The 16,066-nt window shown below is 50.3% G+C and overlaps 1 protein-coding gene across 2 annotated transcripts in view; it reads left to right on the forward strand.

Annotated features, from left to right (window-relative positions):
• Nucleotides 1–16,066, forward strand: part of LOC117307483 (pseudouridine-5'-phosphatase-like) — a 452,112-nt gene that overhangs the window by 51,978 nt on the left and 384,068 nt on the right. The gene's annotated exons all lie outside the window — the stretch shown is intronic.

Raw genomic sequence — 16,066 nt, forward strand, 5'->3', positions numbered from 1 at the left:
CCTTGGACACACACGTTCCCTGCAGTGCAGCAATTCAGACGCAAGTCAGCAACGCTCACCACCCCTCCCCCCAAATGCTTCTCGGTTTCTCCCCTGCCAGGGGGCCGCAGGCGGAGCTCTGTCCTGCCTCTGTGGGCTGCTTCCTTATGCCGTCCGTGCTGGAGCTGGGGAGGTGGTGTCTGAGCCCAGGAAGAGTGCTTAGAGTGCGCGACGGGGCTTGTTCGCTTCTGCTGAGTCTCCGCGCGGCTCATGGGGGCTGGTGAGACGGAGGAGGGGGAAGAAGCCTCAGCCACCTGCAGAGGCAGATTCCAGAACACCTGGGGCTTCTCGAGAGCGGTTGCTGCTGGTGACCCACGTGTGTCCACAGCAGGCGGGGCGTCCCTCAGGGTGACGGTGCTCCCGCCTGGTCCCTGCATCCGAGGGTGCGGTGCTTCGTGGGGCACGGGTGCAGGGAAGAGCCTTTCCGTGAGAGATCTTCTCACCGACTGCCTGTCACTAACGCGGCCTTTGCCACACTAACCGCGAGCGCAGGGAAGGTTACTCAAAAGCCTGCCTCCCGATGCAGCTGACAGTGGCGAACGTTGTTGAGTGATGTGCTTTTTGGGCCCGGGGCCTAACTGACTATACTGAACCTGTAAGGGCCGTCGAGCTGTGTAACCCCTCGGGCTTCCTCTGATTCTCAGACGCCTGCTGGGCGTCCCACGATTCAGCGCACTTCTGACGCTAAGGACCTGGAGTCGGCGCCGATCCCCGGGTTGGGGGCTCAGCCCCCGAGACTGCCCCTGCTGCGGATGCCAGCCTCTGACGAGGTACCCAGGCCCCTCGTGCTTCTCCCATCCGGCCACAGACGTGGGTTCCCACACAGCCCCCTTCCCGGTTGTTATAATTCACTAGAATGACTCACCGAACTTCGGTAGACGCGACTTGCGTTCACTGGTCTAGTGTAGGAGTACAGCTCAGGACCAGCCCGGTGGAAGAGCTGCTTAGCCTAAGGTCTGGGTGCCAGGGTGCTGGCTTCCATGCCCTCTCTGGGCACGCCACCCTCCCAGCACCCCCTTGTGTTCAGAAGCTCCAAGAACCTTAGGGCTTTCTGCGGAGGCTCCATTGCCTGGCACTGCTGGTTAAACCATGGGCCTTTGTTGACTGCATCGCCGGGCCTGCAGGTTGGGCTGGGGTGCAAGCTGCAGCGCTCTAATCCTGCCTGGTCTTTCTGTCCACCAGCCCCCATCCCGAAGGCATCTGGGGCCCAGGACTGTCACTCATTAGCATAAGCTGACATGTGCTTGAAAGGAGATTATTACGAATAATGAAAAATGTTCTGATTGCCCAGGAAATGCCAAGGGTTTTAGGAGCTCTGTACTGGAAACCAGGGGCAAAGGCCAAATATATATATTTTTTATTATGCGACAGCCAGAAGAATCATTGCATATCATTGAGCGATGGCGGCAGTGCGTTCCTCGCAATACAAGTACGCGGACGGATTCAACTCAGCAGTTGCATGACCAGGGTGGAGCCTGCGATGGCCCAGCCACTAAGCCACAGAGTCAAAGATGAGGCCTCAGGGCTGGTGGGACGGGTCCTGGCTGCAGTGTGGTTCTGCTTCTTATATCAGAACATCTTTGAGTCCACGTGTTTGCCATCCTACGACAGATTCCATACAAATGCGTTCTCCTTCCCTAAGAACTTCTTAAAGGATCTCCCATCCCTTCAGGTGATAAAACCCTCCTCCTAGAAGGGCCATCTTCTTTGTGTGGTGCAGGTAGAGTGAGGTGCCTCCCTGAGCAGACTGGTTCTGGAGCAGCTCAGAGTAGGAGCGCCTGCTTGCAGCCGTCTTCACAGCTGAGAAGATGAGGTGCTGACCCGTCGTGTCCTCCTTTGTTTGGCTGTTCAGGGAGGAGGGTGCTGCCTTTCTTTCTACTCCAGGCAGTCCTTCCTTTGCCGGGCACCCTATTCATGGAAACATGGCGTTGCCAGGTTTTCAAGTGTGTGTGCGAACCAAGTTTATGGGGAGACCACACGCCGGCTTTGCGTGAGGCCAGTTGCAGTGCAGCTGCGGGAGAGGAGGGCACGGCTGTGTGGCTCCAGTCTATACGGGCGGGAGTTCCCCTTGGTGAGGCGCCGAGGCGCCGAGGCAGAGCTCGGACATCCCTGTTGCCCACGGTGACAGTGTTCTAGGCACATCAAAGGAAAATGAGCACGTGCGTATCTGAGGAGTAGTCTCGCTCCTAGAAGTGCTCTCCACCAGTTACCCTTGTTAGTCACCCACACTTATTGATGCAGCTATTTGTCTTGCAGAAATGAAACCTGTCTTGCCCTGTTTCCTAGGCAGACACAGTTAAGGTGTTTGGGTTTTCCTCAGATGTGCCTATTGTAGGAGGAAAGGACAGTGTTGGTCGGCTCCTGGTTGTGGAGGCCCACCGCCCGTTTTGTACTTGCATTTGTCTTCCAAATTCAGCAAGCAGTTGCAGAGAGGCTCATGGAAGCATGACACTGCTCTTAGGTTGTGTCCTGCTGCTTCCTCTTTGACGCAGTGCAGACGCCAGCATATAGGGGTGACGAGCCTCGGAGTTGAAGGGCATTTCATGCAGGTATCAAGTCCCTAGAGAGAGTCACGGTTGCCGTTGGGAATTTATGATTCTGTGCGTGTCACCAAATTAATCTGGTGCAGTAGCACTAATAGGACTGTAGTAAAGCACAAGTAGCATAAAAGGGGGAGTTTATGTTGTCACGTTAGTCACCGTTTTACTAGGAGAAGATGCCTAACAGAGCTGGCATTCAGCAAGTGTGCGTTGCAGATGTCCTAAGTTATTTATGTATCGTTCTTTTGTGCTTAAGATATGCAAAAGTACGGTGCCATCTTCAGAAGTCACTTTACCCATCTCCATGCTCAGGCGCACCCACTGAGCGCCTGTGTGCCGGGGGGCCTGGCATGCGGGAGCCCCCACTGAATCCCACGGGCCCCGCAGGGCAGAGGTTATCATTGCCCCAGCTTTCACAGCCCCTGAGCTTCTGGAGGCTTGCAGACAGGAGCGGCGGTGCTCAGAGTCCGGGGCAGGTTGAGGGAGCAAGCCGGGAGTCACCCCAGCCCCCCTGGGTGTGTGTGCTCTGCCACTTCAGTGCCTCGCCGCAAAAATGCACGTCTTTGTTGCAAAATAAAAATGCCATCATTTACACAGGATTTCCTGTGTTGATATTTACTACTACGTTACAAGTAAAACCTGAAAGCAGTTTTTAAAAGCATGGCAGTCACTACTTTGGATACATATTTTTCTTGTTAATGTTCACAGCTGAATTTCAGGATTTTTTTTAAATGAACAATTATTCCTTTTTTTAAAGAATCATAGTTATTTAATTTATTTATTTATTTATTTTGGCTGCCCCGGGTCTTAGTTGCAGCACGTGGGATCTTTAAGGTGTGGCGTGCGGGCTCTCAGTTGCGGCACACAGACTTCTTAGTTGCAGCTTGTGAGCTCTTAGTTGTGGCACACATGCAGGATCTAGTTCCCCCGACCAGGGATCGAACCCGGAACCCCCTGCATTGGGAACACGGAGTTGTACTCACTGGACCACCAGGGAAGTCCCCAGAGTTTTCTTTTGAATTACTTTTTTGTTTTGTTTTGAAGAAAGTCTCGCACATTAAGCCTTTATATACCTAGAGAGTTAAAAAATGGCAAATGTATTTTAACTTGAGTTCTGATTAACTGTACAATGTCTTCATCATATAACACTCAGACCATTTCTTCAATTACAGAAGTCATCACCTGACTTGACTTTTCAATATGTGAAATGGCCATTAATATATTTTACATAATCTCTTGACAAAGAAACACGTTAATTTAAAAATCATTCTCTGTATCTCTTTTTATTGTGTATTGTCTATATGGCCAAAGTCTGCAGACAGGTGTAGGCTGTCAGGTGTTGCTGCTGGAAGAGCTACTTCACCTCCCAGAATAATGGGAATCAAGTGGGTGCGTTGCTTCTGGCAGATTGAAAGTTAACAGGACTTCCCTGGTGGCGCAGTGGCTAAGAATCCACCTGCCAGTGCAGGGGACGCAGATTTGAGCCCTGGTCCGGGAAGATCCCACATGCCGCGGAGCAGCTAAGCCCGTGCGCCACAACTACTGAGCCTGCGCGCTAGAGCCCGCGAGCCACAACTGCTGAGCCCCTGAGCCACAGCTACTGAAGCCCGCGCGCCTAGAGCCTGTGCTCCACAACAAGAGAAACCACTGCACTGAAAAGGCCACACGCCACAACTAGAGAAAGCCCGCACGCAGCAACGAAGACCCAAAGCAGCCAAATAAACAAATAAATAAATAAATACATAAAATTAAAAAAAAAAAAGAAAAGAAAGTTAAAACTTGGCGGCCAGGTGAGATGAGCTGCGCTTCTGTCTTTGGGGGATTGCATACTCTTTAGTCAGTGTCTCACTTCTGAACACCCCATTAGGGGCATAGTGGTGCTCGAGTCTCTCCTGGCGGTGTGGAGAGTCACTGGGCCGTAGTCAGCCACCTTCGGGGCCTCAGGGAGACTGCACATCCCTGGCCACTGCTGCCCAGGCCTCATGCCCGTCTTCTCCTGTCACCCAGAACCACTGAGGAAAATACGGAGGCCTCTGGTCACTGGTCTTGGTATTATTTCACGTCTCTTGCAACCTGATGTACCAGGCCCTCCCTTACTTCATTAAAAAAAAAAAAAAAAAAAGATCTCAACTATTCCTTTCATAACTCCTCCCATTACACATCTTTTCTTTCATCCAGCCTGCCTTTGCTTGGTATCCCTACTGACTTTCTGTGGACTAGGTTGCTTGCTTTCCCAAATTCCATTGTCGAGGGGGGAAAGAACGTTTTCTGTACCCTCTTAGGTTTGGTGGTTGGGGGCCTGTAAATTAAACGGACAGAAGAAATTAACAAGAGAAAATACAGATTTCTATTTGTGTAAGCATGAGGCAGTTCCCAGAAAAATATGATTCAAGGAGGCAGTGAGCACCTGGGGCTTATATACCATCTTAATAGGGGTTGGGGAGAGACAGAGGGGCGCTTCGGTAGAAGAGACGACTTTTAGGAAACATGAATGGGCTCTTAGGAGAACAGATGTGAGACGTGGTGGTTGTATGACGATGTCTGTTTACACAGTTTCTTATCCAGGCTCCGACCTGTGCAGACTTCTCTTCAGCCATAAAAGTCAACCTTCCCGGGTTGTAAAGCTCCTGGGGAGGGGATTTATGGCAGTTGCATTCTTTAGGGAGGCTTTGCTTTTAGGAAGATAAGGAGAATTTAGAAAAAGCCTTGCCCTGCAGCTGTTGATCTCCCATGTCTTCAGCTCAGAATAATCCTTGGGCTCCCGTGGCATGTTCTGGGCCCCCTTCACCACCGAGCGGTCCCTGTTTTTTCCCCAACTCCCCATCGTCACTTTCTTGCTTCTTCCTGTGAATATTCAGCCTCTGGTTGGCCAGCGGTAAGGCCTCTGCTTGCCGAGCTGCCCGGCCTCTGCATTTCTGAATGACCTCAAGTCCTGCCTTCACCCCAAGGATTTTCATCTCCCACGGGGCCTCAGGGAGTCCTGCTTTCCAGGAGCCCTTGGTCTGGCTCCCACCTGAGCCAGCTGGTCCCATGCCAGCCCCAGGGACTCCCCCGCCCCCCACCCCAGACCGCACCAGGAGCTGTGAGCCCTGTGTTGCACCACGTGTTTTCTCTGCTCTTTGTGTGTTTGTTTGTACGTGTGGTTGTGCAGTCTTCACATATCGGCAGTCCGAAAGAATGATGGTTCTCATTAGGCCCTCGTAACAGCATGTACATATAACCCATCTATTTTAAGCCACCATCACAGAATGAAAATTTGACAGGGCTCCAGACACTGAGAAGGATGAGTTGTATCTTGGATTTGTGAAAAATTAAATAGTCGTGCCCACAGGTAACCTTCATAGACACACAGAGTTCTGCTAGGGTCGGGGAGCAGTGACTCAACTGCCAGGGCTAAGAAGAACGTCTTCCTGCGTTCCCAGCTTTGCCTTTGTAAAGCTGTAAACCGCGTGTGTGCTCGTGTCGCTAGCTCTGATTCTGTGTCGCTCTGCCTGGCTCCTGACAGCGCCCCTTTGCCCGGCCGCTTCCTCCCTCGCTGGTGACCCCAGGGCTCTGTCGTAGCTTCCCCTTCTGTGTTACTAGCCTGTCATCAGCGGGGAAGGGGGGTTGCTGTATTGGGGTAAAAAAAGTCTGTCTGCAAAGGCTTCTTAGGCAGCGACAATGAACAAGATACCTCAGAAACACTGGATTACTCGTATGCTAGCTTAAACAAATACTGAGTTAATAGTCCCCAGTAATTTCCATGGACGGCATCTGACAGATTCAAGGGTGATCTTTTTTTAGAGGGCGTCCCCAGTGGCTACATCCCCGGAACTTTGTTTGTTTAAACTAGGGTGACTGCGTCCTCGCCATCGGCCAGATCCTGTGCAGTGCTAGCTCTGAATCTCCGTGTTCCAGGGACCCACCTAATCCCAGGCCAGTGGGGATGACTGGTTCCCCCTTGTTTAAGTCCAGACTTGGCAACAGCTTGTCCTGAATGCTGGCAAGAGGATCCAAATCTCTTTGAGGGATGCTGGGGGTCTTGGACCAGTTCTTCAAAGCTTTCCTAATTCTAAGAGTCTTGGGCGTAAACTGGATGAAGATGGAATCCCTCCCTGTTTTCTAAAACACAGCAGCATCGGTCCCCAGGTGAATGCAGAAGGAACTGGGATGTGAATTCTGCACAAGTAAAGAAGACTGGCCACTGGGTTGGGAGTTTCTTGCCAGGGTCCTTTCTGTGGACCATCAGCAAATTAGAGCATGGTTTGTTTTATTAGCTGAAGGCCTCTTAGCACAATCAGAGGGTGTGCTGGTTGTATACTGTATTATTCTCTCCACAGTTAGCCAGGTGAATTTTAAATGTGAATTTTGGTGCTTAACATTGGACCAGTTGCCCATGTTCCTTTCCACCTCTGCCCTAACAAATGACCACAAGCTTGGGGACTTAGAACAATGCAGATTTTTATGTCACTGTTCCATAGGTTGGAATTCCGGGCCTGGCATAGCTGGGTCCTCCGCTCCAAGTCTCACAGGCGTGAAACCAAGATGTTGGCTGGCTGGGCTCCTCCCAGGAGGCGCTAGGGAAGGACCATGCCCAGGCTCATCAGGTGGCTGGTGGAACCCAGCTCCTTATAGGTAGGACTGGAGTCCCCGTCTCCTAGCTGGGTGTCCTGGGCTCCGCCCTCAACCCCTCGAGGTCTCGCTCTGGTCCTGACAGTGGGTCTTACATCACAGAGCCAGCACTGGTGCATCCGACTCTGCTCATGCTTGACATCACTCCTTCTGCAGCATCTCTCCCCCTCCAGCCAGAGAAGGCGCTCCGCTTTCAGGGGCACACCTGGCTAGAGGAGCCCCCAGCCTTTCGGCCAGGACACCCTCCCTGTCTCCAGCTCCATAGCCTGAAGCCCTTCTGCAAAGTCCCCTTTACCGTGTAAGGGACCCCATTCATAGGTTCTGGGGCTTCAGGGGTGGGCATCTTTGGGGACCAGTCTGCCCACCGCAGTGCCTACTCTCAGTTCCAGTTTTCCCACTTACAGGACGGAGATAAGAATATTAGAAATGTTAGAAATGACATTTGCTGCAGGAATAAAGCTTCTCCCAGGCCCTCTGCTGCTGACTTTCTCCCTCTACGTTGTTCTTTGCTGCTTCTACATCATATTCCGTAGGGGTTCACATTCCTGATTCTTCCAGAGTCTCCGCACAGCACCTGGCTGCTGACCCACTGCCCCCTGTCTGCAGGTCCTGGGGTGCTCTTGGTCACCAGGAGGCTGGCGGCCACACTCGCAGGCAGGCCTGGCTCCAGGCTGGACCAGGACTCACCCAGTTGGGATGACGTATCAGTGCCTGTGAGTCGGAGCTCTTCACTGCCCCTGTTCTATTAGACACTAAAATTGAGTCAGAGGCTGAAATGATTGAAGTCTATAAGAAGGTAAATGCATGGGATATGAAACATTCTCACCCCACTAATATATTCTCAAGGTAGAGGAAGAAAGCTAATACAATGCTGTATTTATTGGTCCTTTACTTGACTGTTCTGCCTGCAAACACTGCTGTTGTTGCTATAGTCTGTTTTGAAGGTAAATAGTACTTGCGCTGTTTCTTTTACCAGCAGCTAAAAGCGCCTACGACACATGGTCCCTGGGGCACGTGTTGGGGTCCCTGGAGGACCACAGAGCGCCCCGGTCCTGGGTAGTTTTTGTGGCTCTCACCCCACCGTGCTGAGTGTCCACTGGCCAGTGTCCAAGAAGCAGAAAACCAGGGTGTGGTCTGTGGCCACACAGGGATCCACACGATGCAGAGGGCTCGGGTCAGCTTGGACCCTTGGCTGGTAGATGCCCCACCCCCGCATTGGCAAACCCCAAGAAGAGACTTGCAAACTCAGGGCTTGCTGTTTATACTTCTTGAGAACGTTTCTTGGCCCACGTGGACCCAGGATGCCTTCCTGACTGCTCTGCGCCCACCTTCAGGGACCTCATGCGTCTCCACAGCGTCCCCTGCCCCTCCGGGGTGACCTGACCACGCGACCTCTTGCGCACCCTTTGCCCAGAGCTCCTTATGTCTTCACGCACTTCCGTTCCTAGTGAAATAAAAGCGTCACCCAAGTGCCAGAGCTGGTTGACGTTTAAAGTGAGCATTTGCATCATCTGATTTTATTCATTATAAGCGTTTTAAGTTAAAGTTATTATGTACAGGGAGGATTCAGACCATTCCAAGAAAAAAGGCCAAGGACTTTATTTGCACTAATGTGAAGTTTGCCATGGTCAGGTGTATCTTCTTGAAGCTTTTCCCAGATGTATTCCTCAGAGCATTAATTATGGGGGACGTTCATTGGTTTTCTCTGAAAACATTTCCACATTTGCAAAACTTCTCCATCAAACTTGAAACAATGGGTTTATCCAGGGCAGTCCTTCCGGAAACTTTTTTTATGCTGATTTTTGTATGTCACGAATCTCCAGTCCCTCATTCAATGTGAAGAATCTCCTTTTTGCAGTAGATCTCTCTGGACTGCTGCATCAAAGAACATTCTGGAAACCTCGTACCTAATGACGTCCTAGTAGACAGTTTATCTTTATTTTATTTATTTTATTTTCATTGCAGTGTAGTTGCTTTACAATGTTGTGTTGGTTTCCGCTGTACGGCAAAGTGACTCAGCTATACGTATACGTATATCCCCTCTTTTTGGGATGTCCTTCCCATTTAGGTCACCACAGAGCACTGAGTAGAGTTCCCTGTGCTCTACAGTAGGTTCTCATTAGTTGTCTATTTTATGCATAGTATCAGTGGTGTGTATATGTCAATCCCAATCTCCCAATTCCTCCCCACCCCTCTCCCCCTTGGTATCCAATACATTTGTTCCCTACAGTCTGTGTCTCTATTTCTGCTTTGCAAGTAAGATCATCTGTACCATTTTTCCAGATTCCATATATATGCATCAATATACGATATTTGTTTTTCTCTTTCTGACTTACTTCACTCTGTATGAAAGTCTCTAGGTCCATCCACAACTCTGCAAATGACCCAATTTCGTTCTTTTTTATGGCCAAGTAATATTCATTGTATATATGTACCACATCTTTTTTATGCATTCCTCTGTTGATGGATGTTTAGAAATGAACATTAATACAACTACTGAGAGATGAAGAAAAAGATCAGAAGCCTCCCCTGGAATTAAGCACATCTTCACTTCCAGAAGTGCTGAATTAGCTACGGTTGTGTGTAAAAGAAAGCCTTCATCTGGTTGGTGGGCACTCAGTGGGTTCTCAGGATTCAGGCGAGTAAAGAGAGTAAGTACCAGAGAGTAAATCCTGGAGGGCCTTGCCTTCATAGGCCTGTCATCACCTGTAAACAGGTGGCTGGGCCATAAGTAACAGCTGTTCGCATGCAGAGGACTGAAGAGAGGCCTCCTGCATCGGCAGCAGTGACATGTCAACTCCCAGAACAGCGGCCTGTCCGTCCCCTCGCTTGGGAACGAAGAGTTTAACCCCCTCCAGGTCCAGTAATTACATAGGCTTTCCCTGCGTGTGTATCGCTTCCCAAAGTAACTGTCAGCCCCCCCTGTACACGACGTTTGCAGGCGGAGTGGAAAAATCACTTAGGCAGGTCTTCAAAGGCGCCCTCTGTCCTGTGATAATTCTGTTTATGGCTTAAGCCTCTTCAGTAGCTATGCCCAAAGGCAGACAAAACGTGCTGTGCTTCTGCTCTTCTAGGCATTTGTGGAATTAGGTCATCCAGGAAACATTTATTTCCTTTCCCCAAACTGCAAGCAGTTGTGATCTAAGAAACCTCCGAGTGGTTCTTCCTCCGAGAGAGTGCTACCTGGAGATTACACACAGCTCTCTGTTAGACGTATTGTAGTAGTGTGCTTGGGCGGCCGGAGCGCACTATCACAGGCTGGGGGGTTGAAACAGCAGCACGCGTATCCCCGCGGTTCTGGGGGCCAGACGTCCAACAGGAGGGTTCTGGCAGGTTCTGCCTCAGGTGAGCGCAAGGGGAGGGCCAGACAGAGCAGCTTCCCCTTCCTCTTGGAAGGACCCTAACCCTCTCTGATGAGGGCGCCCTTGGGACTCATTTCACCTGAAAACCATTCTAGGGACCCTGTATCCAAATACCTTGGGTGTTAGGGTTTAACGTTTGAATCTTGTGGAAAACAATTCGGCCCGAGTATGTATTTCGACATGGTAGCCATGCAGGGGGATAATCTTCAAGGCTGGTGTCATAGCTTAGCTCTCAACACGTGAAACTAATAGGGACCTTGAGTCAAACCTGTGTTTCACGAGTAGCGTGCAGAAGGCCGAGGAAAACACTGATTTTGCCCATTTACTTGAATATGTAGAAGAGGTAGGAAGATGAAAGAAAGTATTCTGATGACCATTTAGAAACAAATAACACTTGTTTTATGAATCTTTAAAATACGCAGAGCCTTTGAGAGCATTGCTGGGCTTTTCAGTGGTTCCTGACAAAGTGGTGAACACAGAATCTGTATTATTAAAAGAGAACATGAGAAAAAGGTTTTTGAGCTATCTTGAAGTCCTTTGCTCAGCACTTAATTTACACGCACATACTTTAAGATGGACAACGAGAGGGCCTCACGATGTAGCTTTCATGAATAAAATGACAGAATTCCTTAGGAAGCTTCCCGCCCATGCCCGCCAAGTTGTTAAATACTACATTTTTCAAAGGCTTTCCTCAAAAGGAAAAGGAATCCATTTAGTGGTGTGATTCATTCGTGTATCTAGCCTGTAACTCTAGAGGATTTTTTTATGCATATGTTTATCTCAGTACTGGCTTTATTCTTTTATTTTCAGACTAAAATTAATTCAGTAAGACAGCAGCTCTGCAGTGTGCAGGGGATACTGACCTCAGCATCAGACACTTACGTAGAAGACCACAGCACAGTTCAAATCTGCTTTACCTATAGATAGGTGGATGAGTGGGTGGGTGTGTAGGTAGGTAGGTAGATAGGGATGGATGGATGGGTGGATGCTTGGATGGATGGATGGTGGGTGGATGGATGGATGGATGGTGGATAGATGGATGAATGGGTGGATGGATGGATAGATAAAAAGATGAAGAATATGAACAAAAGTAGTAATTAACAGCAAAACACATGCAAACTTCAGTCATTTTTACAACAGTACTTAAGTAAACATGTAATGAAGTGTATACATATTTGCTATCACAATACTGTGGTACTTGTTTATGGGTAATTCACTGACAAAGAACAAGGAGACCAGTAAAACTTAAACCTTAGATATGAGCACTGTTAATAAAAAGTTAATCAAAAAACTTTAAGACCTCCTCAAAGTTTTCATGCCTCATAGTGTGAAAATTGAACTTGATACTATAAAATTAATGCATAGAATCAAATCTACTGCCAGAAGTGATATAATGGAAGTTTCAACTTAAAAGTAGTGGTTTAGTTGAAAACTGTTTTAGTGCTTAGATTTGGATTATCCATGGCTTTATATATAACGAAAAATCACGGATGCTGCTTTAGGGGTACTTAAATTTGCATACACGTAATGCCAGGCCCTGAGAGGCTTCAGAGTGAACCAGAGTGACTTCATGCCAAAGTCTGTGTGTTACTGAGCAAAAGGAAAAGCTTCCTTCCCTAGAGACGATGTAATCACATGGAACAAGTTCACTAGTTCCAGAAAAGTGTACCACTTAAAATGTACGCTTGTACTTGTTTGAAATGTAAAATTAGTTATCAAGTGTCATCTCAGGTGGGTCTGGACCTGAAGGGAATAGGTGCATGGGATTGAAGATGAGTCCCTGTTGGCCTGAGCTGATGAGGAAAAGCACGGTGAGGGCCGTAACTCCGAACGTGTGGGAACCCAGTGTATAAACCATCCCTTGGAAGTAAGGGGAGGGGGCCCCAGGCCATCTGATGACACACCTAGCAGACGGGTCTAACATTGCTTCTGGGGCTGCAGCTCACCTGGCCCCACTGCTGCCTCACCTGGTTCCCCTTCTGCCCCCCACTGTCGCTGAAGCTCCATCCCTCCTGGGCCGTCTGCTCATCTCAGAGAAATGCGAGGCTGTCTCGGGCCCCTCCTTGTCTCCCCTTTTCCCTCCTCCTGGTTGCAACTCCACACCCAGCCCCCCCGTGCGCTCCCACCCAGCCCCCCTCTGCTCACACTCAGCCCCCCTCCTCTCACACCCCGTCCCCCTCCTCTCACACCCAGCCCCCCTCTGCTCACACCCAGCCCCCCTCCTCTCACACCCAGCCCCACTCCGCTCACACCCAGCCCCACTCCGCTCACCCACGACATAGGCAGGCCCCTCATCTCTCTGCCAGACCCTCCCACAGTGGACTCAAACCCAGGCTGTCACAAAGCAAGCTCTCTTTCCCTCCACCAAAATGGCAGTCCCAGTGCCCTCCGCATCAGAAAGGTCGGACTCTCCTTTGCGTCAACGTCCAGGGCATTGTCCATCAAACTCCCTGTTACCTTTGAAGGATCTCCCTAATCCCATCCACCTCCCTGCGTTCTCTCCGCCACCGTCAGACAAAGGTTCAGTTCTGTGCAATTCCATAGTTACCACATGAGCCATCTTAGTTCCCTGATGCTCCTGTTGAAAGTACCTCCTAGCTACCCCGCCCCAGCCCGTGGTTCAGACGAGCAGCGTGGGCGACGGTCGCGGACGTGGGCCGCCTTACAGGGCGCTCCTGAGTCTGAGCACCTTCAGAGAAGTGGGTTCGGCACCTCCGTGAGCTATAAGCCCCTGATATACTTCCCTTCACCTACCTGGTGGTTGGAAATGTCATTCTTTCTAAATTAAACCCCTCAAGCTACAGTTTAATTAATCTCATCTGCTCTCCTGGAGATGGAATTCAGATATATTTTAGCTTTCAGCTTGGTAAAGTGAAAAAGAACATTGGATTCTGGAGACCCGGGCACAGTTCCCAAATTCTGTCACCTGCCTGCTGGTGTGACCTTCAGCTCACCTCTGAGCTTCCCAGGCTCAGATCCCTCAGCCATGACAGTGACAGGAGAGGGCTGGGCTGGCCGCTGCCCTCGAGGGTGACACTCTGCGGCCCCTGTGTCGCTTTGAGTCCCGACCAGGGCGCTTCCGCCACCTCCGCGAATTCAGCAGGCGGTCTTCATGTACCCACTCCTGGCCTGGCACCATGAGAGGGCGCCTTCCCCGCAGCCCTGCCTGCTTACAGCCAAGCACAAGCTGTGAGAAGAGTACTCCTGACCGGCAGCTTCCTTGAAGTACTGGAAGTGTGTCCTGGGGTACCTGCTATGTGTGCTGTGCTCCAAAACTCACTGCACTGGTGAAACGATTGCATCCACACCCGTCCACGGAATCTTGGGCCGAGGGCCGAGGTGCAGGTGGGCGAGGGAGGGCGGGCGTCCTACTCCCCTGGCCTCTGCACCTGCTGCAGCCCCTGCAGAGCCTTTCTTACAGGGACAGTTCTTCGGCAGACACCAAAGTACACATCTCCAGTCACACTTGACAAGTAGGTGTGAGCGAGTTAAGGTTAGGTGCAACCAGTCAGTTCTGGGTGGGAAGGGCTGGTCTGGTCACTGAGGGAACAATGAAGTGTTGAAAAGGAAGAAGAGAGACAAAGGCCAGCGTCTGTTAGCCACATGTGGCCCTTAGAAACTGCCCGGACATATTTTGGTACTTGCTGGGAAAACATACTTCCTCCTTTTTGTTTGTGTAAGGTGTGAGCTGTATTGCTTTAGCTTATGTCTTTCAGTGGTTTTATGATTCAGTGGTTTTATGACTGTTAAGTCCTGTTATGAACAGGCATAGTCTTTCCAGGTAACTTTCAAAGGTTTATTCTTTGGTTTCAGTAGAGAGACAAGCCGTGCGATGACTGTTCATACAGTGTGCACGATTCTAGGCTCTGGGTAACTTTCCCTACGAGTGGTCCTTAGAAGACCTTTAGGTCTTAGGGATCAGGGCACAGCATAAGGAGCACATAAAAACCTTTTGAGGCATTTTCACAGGTGCTCCAAAATCTAGTTGTTCTGCTTTGTGTTTCTGCTCCTTGTAAGAAGGAGGGGAAGCCCTACGATTCCCGGTGCTGTCCGTGTGCTGCCAGGGCTGGGGTCGGCCACCTGGACCCATCGCTGCTGCTGTCCTCCGCAGGATCCGCGTCGTGTGTGTGGTTCCTGCCCTGCATTTGGCTGCTCTGTTCAGCTTTTGTGAGGAGGGCAGGGCCGGGGCAGAGGGACCGAGGGGTCCAGTTTCCTGTATCATACACCCTCCAATGCACTGGCCGATTCCGATACCAAACGCGGCGTGTGTGCCGATGACGCACACTGAGGCCAAACAGCACTCAGACTCTGGAGTCTGGAGCAGAGAAAGGTTTACCACAGTGCCTGGCAAGCAGACGGTGGCTCATGCCCCCCAAACTCCAGACTCCCCCAAGGGTTTCAGCAAAGCATTTTGAGAGGCAAGTTGAAGCAGCAGCGTGGATAGTCGCTGCAAACTTCTTGGTGCCAGAATCCTTTGTTCTTGCAACTGTCCACATAGGTCCGGTCGCGGTGTTCATGTAGACCTCCAATAAGACAAATGGTATTCTTTGTTCTGCAACTTTTTATCTCTACCTGAATGGGAAGGTGTTACACTTTTAAAGGTCAGAGCCTTGAGAATGGGCTCTCCTGTGTATTTCAGGCTACAGGCAACATTCTTAACTGGAAGCTAAAGCAATAGCGTACAAAGGCTAAAGTTAAAGAAGCAGATCCAACATGGAGTCGTATTTGTTCTTCCCTATTACAGTCTGCTTTTAAAAACGTCAACTTCTCTTTTAACTTCTCCGCACTTCTCGGATTCTTATTGACCCATGGGAAGGGTCCAGCTGGCGCTCGTGGAAGGCGTTTGTTGGCCGCAGGAGAGGAGGCAAAGGAGAGGAACTTTAGGAGCTCCTGACACAATGTATACAATCAGGGTTTCTGCTATTCTTCCGACCGTATTTACAACACAGACTACAATCGCTTTTGACCTTTCAGAACAGTCAGCATCAAGAGGCTGTGTGCAAACTCCCCGTCCTGTCTGCCGGGCTTTGCCCTGAGTCCTTTCGAGCGCCCAGCCTTACTTATCTGCCTGGACACACTTCCAACGGCCCTCCTGCTGCACAAGCCTCACACATCCCTCCTCCCTGTCGTCCTTCAGGCTGGCCTCCCTGATGCCTGCCTGCCACCCTTCACTCTGCCGCATGCGTCCTAAACATCGCGTTTCACATCTCCGTGCTGCGTTGGGGTGATTCATTCCAGAATTAGGTGGGGACAAAGGATAAATTGGAAACAGAAACCAATAAACGGTGCGCGCCTGCAGAGAGAGTGAAACCTTCAGAAACAGGGTATGTCAGTTACGCCGCCTGTATTAGCCGTAAGTACCTACGGAGCTTTTCCCGATCATGCCACCATTCCTCCTTTTATTTCCTGGAGCTTAAACGGCATGTGGACAGAGCATGTGGACATTCATCTGTATTTCCTGGAGCTTAAAGGGCATGCGGGTGAGCTGTCAGGTGTGAATGGGCTGACCACTGT

Source organism: Tursiops truncatus, chromosome Y (genome assembly GCF_011762595.2).
Source record: "Tursiops truncatus isolate mTurTru1 chromosome Y, mTurTru1.mat.Y, whole genome shotgun sequence".
In the NCBI taxonomy this organism is placed as follows: domain Eukaryota; kingdom Metazoa; phylum Chordata; class Mammalia; order Artiodactyla; family Delphinidae; genus Tursiops; species Tursiops truncatus.